Source organism: Cyclopterus lumpus, chromosome 20 (genome assembly GCF_009769545.1).
Source record: "Cyclopterus lumpus isolate fCycLum1 chromosome 20, fCycLum1.pri, whole genome shotgun sequence".
NCBI classification, from domain to species: domain Eukaryota; kingdom Metazoa; phylum Chordata; class Actinopteri; order Perciformes; family Cyclopteridae; genus Cyclopterus; species Cyclopterus lumpus.
In genome coordinates this window covers 1407501-1412500 of record NC_046985.1, presented here as the reverse complement: position 1 = coordinate 1412500, position 5000 = coordinate 1407501, and the positions used below count along the sequence as shown (strand labels likewise).

Sequence of the window (5000 nt, the reverse complement as noted above, 5' to 3'; positions counted from 1 at the left end):
AGTACTGCAAGAGGAGGAGTATACGAGTACTGCAAGAGGAGTATACGAGTACTGCAAGAGGAGGAGTATACGAGTACTGCAAGAGTATACAAGTACTGCAAGAGTATACAAGTACTGCAAGAGAAGGAGTATACGAGTACTGCAAGAGGAGGAGTATACGAGTACTGCAAGAGAAGGAGTATACGAGTACTGCAAGAGGAGTATACGAGTACTGCAAGAGTATACAAGTACTGCAAGAGGAGGAGTATACAAGTACTGCAAGAGGAGGAGTATACAAGTACTGCAAGAGAAGGAGTATACAAGTACTGCAAGAGGAGGAGTATACGAGTACTGCAAGAGGAGGAGTATACGAGTACTGCAAGAGAAGGAGTATACAAGTACTGCAAGAGGAGGAGTATACAAGTACTGCAAGAGGAGGAGTATACGAGTAGTGCAAGAGAAGGAGTATACAAGTACTGCAAGAGAAGGAGTATACGAGTAGTGCAAGAGTATACAAGTACTGCAAGAGAAGGAGTATACAAGTACTGCAAGAGAAGGAGTATACAAGTACTGCAAGAGAAGGAGTATACGAGTACTGCAAGAGTATACAAGTACTGCAAGAGGAGGAGTATACAAGTACTGCAAGAGAAGGAGTATACAAGTACTGCAAGAGAAGGAGTATACGAGTACTGCAAGAGGAGGAGTATACAAGTACTGCAAGAGGAGGAGTATACAAGTACTGCAAGAGGAGGATTATACAAGTACTGCAAGAGGAGGAGTATACGAGTACTGCAAGAGGAGGAGTATACAAGTACTGCAAGAGGAGGAGTATACAAGTACTGCAAGAGGAGGAGTATACAAGTACTGCAAGAGGAGGAGTATACAAGTACTGAAAGGTTGTTGAAAAAACAAAAGTCTGCGAGGAACCCGCTGATAAAACAACTGAAGAAGAAGAAACTAAAAAGGGATGTAACCAGAAGATTAGCTGCAGCTAATGAGGAGGAGGAGGAGAGGAGGGGAGGGGAGGAGGAGGAGCGGAGGAGCAAGAGGGGGAGGAGGAGGAGGAGGAGCAGGAGGAGGAGGAGGAGAGGAGGAGCAGGAGGAGGATGAGGAGAGGAGGAGGAGGAGTAGGAGGGGCAGGAGGAGGAGGAGGGGCAGGAGGGGCATCAGACGATAATCTGCTGCTGTTAGACAAAACCAAGTGAGGGGAGAGGAGGTGGATGGATGAGAGGATGCAACAGGCTGCAAAGCTGGAGGAGTGGAAGTATTTATGGATGGATGATGGAGGGATGAGGAGGAGGAGGAGAGGGATTAAGAGCTTAGAGTGCTGGTAAGACTAATTAGGAGGGAGAGGAGAACGATGAAGAGGTGATGGAGAAAAGAGGAAGATCAGCAGTTTACATCTTTGAGTGCTGTGAAGACGAGCTCCTCTTCATCATCATCATCCTCCTCCTCATGGTGGTTTAAAGCGGCCGTGGAGCAGCTGTGTGTGTGTGTGGGGGGGGGGGGGGGGGGGGAGGGGGGGAGGGGGGGAAGGCTAATACACGAGGGGCCACACAACCACCACACAAAGCTCCCACTAAGCCAGCAGCTAATGAGCTAGCAGCGCTAACTCTCCTCATCCTCCTGCTGATAGACGCTCTAAATCGTTTTGTAGCTTTGTGTTTGCATCTTTGTGTGCTTGTAGCTCCGCGCTTGTAGCTCCGCGCTTGTAGCATAGTGTTTGTAGCTCTGCGCTCGTAGCTCCGCGCATGTAGCTTAGTGTTTGTAGCTCTGCGCATGTAGCTTAGTGTTTGTAGCTCCGCGCTTGTAGCATAGTGTTTGTAGCTCTGCGCTCGTAGCTCCGCGCATGTAGCTTAGTGTTTGTAGCTCTGCGCATGTAGCTTAGTGTTTGTAGCTCCGCGCTTGTAGCATAGTGTTTGTAGCTCTGCGCTCGTAGCTCTGCACATGTAGCTTAGTGTTTGTAGCTCTGCGCATGTAGCTCTGCGCTCGTAGCTCCGCGCATGTAGCTTAGTGTTTGTAGCTCTGCGCATGTAGCTTAGTATTTGTAGCTCCGCACTTGTAGCTTAGTGTTTGTAGCTCTGCGCTCGTAGCTCCGCGCATGTAGCTTAGTGTTTGTAGCTCTGCGCATGTAGCTCTGCGCTCGTAGCTCCGCACATGTAGCATAGTGCTTGTAGCTCTGCGCTCGTAGCTCTGCACATGTAGCATAGTGCTTGTAGCTCTGCGCATGTAGCTCTGCGCTTGTAGCTTAGTGTTTGTAGCTCTGCGCATGTAGCTTAGTGTTTGTAGCTCTGCGCTCGTAGCTCCGCGCATGTAGCTTAGTGTTTGTAGCTTAGTGTTTGTAGCTCTGCGCATGTAGCTCTGTGCTCGTAGCTCCGCGCATTTAGCATAGTGCTTGTAGCTCTGCGCATGTAGCTCCGCGCATGTAGCTTAGTGTTTGTAGCTTAATGCTCGTAGCTCCACGCATGTAGCTTAGTGTTTGTAGCTCTGCGCATGTAGCTCTGCGCTCGTAGCTCCGCGAATGTAGCATAGTGCTTGTAGCTCTGCGCTTGTAGCTTAGTGTTTGTAGCTCTGCGCTCGTAGCTCCGCGCATGTAGCTTAGTGTTTGTAGCTCTGCGCATGTAGCTCTGCGCTCGTAGCTCCGCGCATGTAGCTTAGTGTTTGTAGCTCTGTGTCTAGAATCTTGAAACGTTCTGAATATTTAGATGATGTTTTCAAACTTTCTTTTTAATAATAACTGTTATTCTGCACTAAAGACGTTTTCTAGTTCAGTTTCCAGAGAGGAGCAGGACTTTTATTTTTGAAAAACAAGGCCACAGAGAGAACAAAGAGTATCTCCTGTAAATGAGGACTTCACGTGGTAATCTGAACAAAAACAGTTGTGATCCTAAAATAGAAAAACAGGAAAACAATCAAACATGAACTTTGGAGCCTTTTGGGATTTTTTTTCTGTCCATGAACCATTAACCCGCCGTGGCGCTGGTGTGCTGGTTAGAGTCCGTTGGTGTAACTGGGTCGACTGGGAGCAACGCAATACAACATAAAATACAACAACCTGTAAGCAGCTTGTGGATGAAAAGATGTGAGAGCCTGGAAGACACTCCGGTGGTAAAAATAACCTGTTGAGCTGGACGAGGAATGCGTGTGTGTGTGCGTGTGTGTGTGTGCGTGTGTGTGTGTGCGTGTGTGTGTGTGCGTGTGTGTGTGTGTGTGTGTGAGAATGCCGCCCTGCTTTTGGTTGACGGGCATGAACAAGTGCAGAGAGCCTGGAGGAGAGGAGATAAGGAAGAGGACGAGGTGACAAAATAAATAAATGTATCCGTCATCAGACAAATGTATATTTTATCTTCTGCACGATAAGAAATACGAGGAGAGAAAGAAAGAGGAGGTGAAAGAAAACGGCTACAAAATCCACATCGAGTAGAAAGTACGGGAAATACAGTCTGATGAGTGATGTCACACGTCTTTAATTATTAGAACGTCCTAAGAGGACTTTTCCTTCTGTGGAGACTCTGGCGGCCCCTGTGGACAAGCGAAGTACTGACACAGACCGACAGGTAGAGAGAGGGGGGGAGGGAGAGGGAGAAGGCCCTAAAGAAAGAGAAGAAGAGAATCCAGTCGGACCAGACGAGCTTCTTCTTCTTCTTCTGTTGACTCTCCTGCACGCGCTCACTAAACTCTGCCCCGATTGGCCGGCTGCCCGCCATCCTCCGTGTAACCTTGCAGCTGATTGGCTACTGAGGCTGCTGGCAAAGTGCCCACAACAGCGTCTGTCTCAAGGACATCGACACTAGCCCGCCCCCTTCCTCCTTCTTCTTCTTCTTCTTTTATTCCTGCGCGTCCTTATCAACAGATGAGTCACGCTCACTTCAAGTCTCATCGTGTGTTGAGTGACATGGCAGAAAGAGGTTCTCACATCTACGCACAAAAAAACCAGACCATCATGCAACAGGAGTCCCGATGAGTTACACGCGATGCGTTCAAGTACGTCATGGTGACTAAGACAATTAAAGGAGCATTTAAAGATGGGTTTAAAAGCTCCAACAGGGACGCCTCTACCTTCATATGTGCTTTCCTTTAAGCCACACCCTCCATCACAAAACTGTCACTGTTGTCAGATTGTCATCTTTCCGACGGTCCTTGAACACACCATGTGACATTATGAACCTCACGTCACGTGACACCACGAGGAGAAACTGACTGGACTTCAGGAAGTGAGGAGAGGAGGAATAGATTTCAATGTTTTCAATTGTTATATAATAAATTATAAAATCATTTAAACTGGTGTTTACTTCTTTAATGATTTATGTCATAATAACTAATTATTCTTAATTAAATAAATGTTCTAGTTCTACTTCTAGTCATGATGGTTGTGTTTCCAGAGACTTTTATTTTGAAAAACAAGAGCGCTGAGCGAAAAACGGGAACAGGAAAAAAAAAAAGAGAAAAAAAAGAGAAAGAAACGCCCCTAACTCGTCTCGGTGTTCAGAGGGTCAAAGGTCAAGAAAGGCATCGAGTTTCTCTCCTCAATGACAGAAAGTAGAGTTCACGTTAAAGAAAGAACTCTGACGCAAGATGGAGAGATGCGTTCAGGGGGCCGTGGTGCGTTCAGGGTCACGTGATTTAAATGCGTTACAGTGGTTTTCTGTTCATTTACCGGATGAAGAAGAAAAGAGAAACGACGCAGAAATGTCACTTCCTCATATTCACATGGGAAGCACCAGAAAATGAAAAGGCTGCACAAATTCACATCAGCTGACTGTGTGTGTGTGTGTGTGTGTGTGTGTGTGTGTGTGTGTGTGTGTGTGTGCGTGTGTGTGTTCTCCAGGACTTTCTCCATCTTTTCTCCTCCGGCTCTCTTCTGTAATTACAGCCACCGTGGTGTTGGGGGGGGGGCAATAAGTCAGAGCAGGGGGTCCCTGTCAACGTGCTGAGCAGCTGTCACACACACACACACACACACACACACACACACACACTTCTTCAACAGGTGTCGCAGACAGCCAATGACCTCGTCTCTC

At 47.3% G+C, this 5000-nt stretch overlaps 1 protein-coding gene across 2 annotated transcripts in view; it reads right to left on the bottom strand.

Annotated features, from left to right (window-relative positions):
• rreb1a (ras responsive element binding protein 1a) overlaps window positions 1-5000 on the bottom strand; it is a 55933-nt gene that overhangs the window by 31457 nt on the left and 19476 nt on the right. The window lies entirely within an intron of this gene.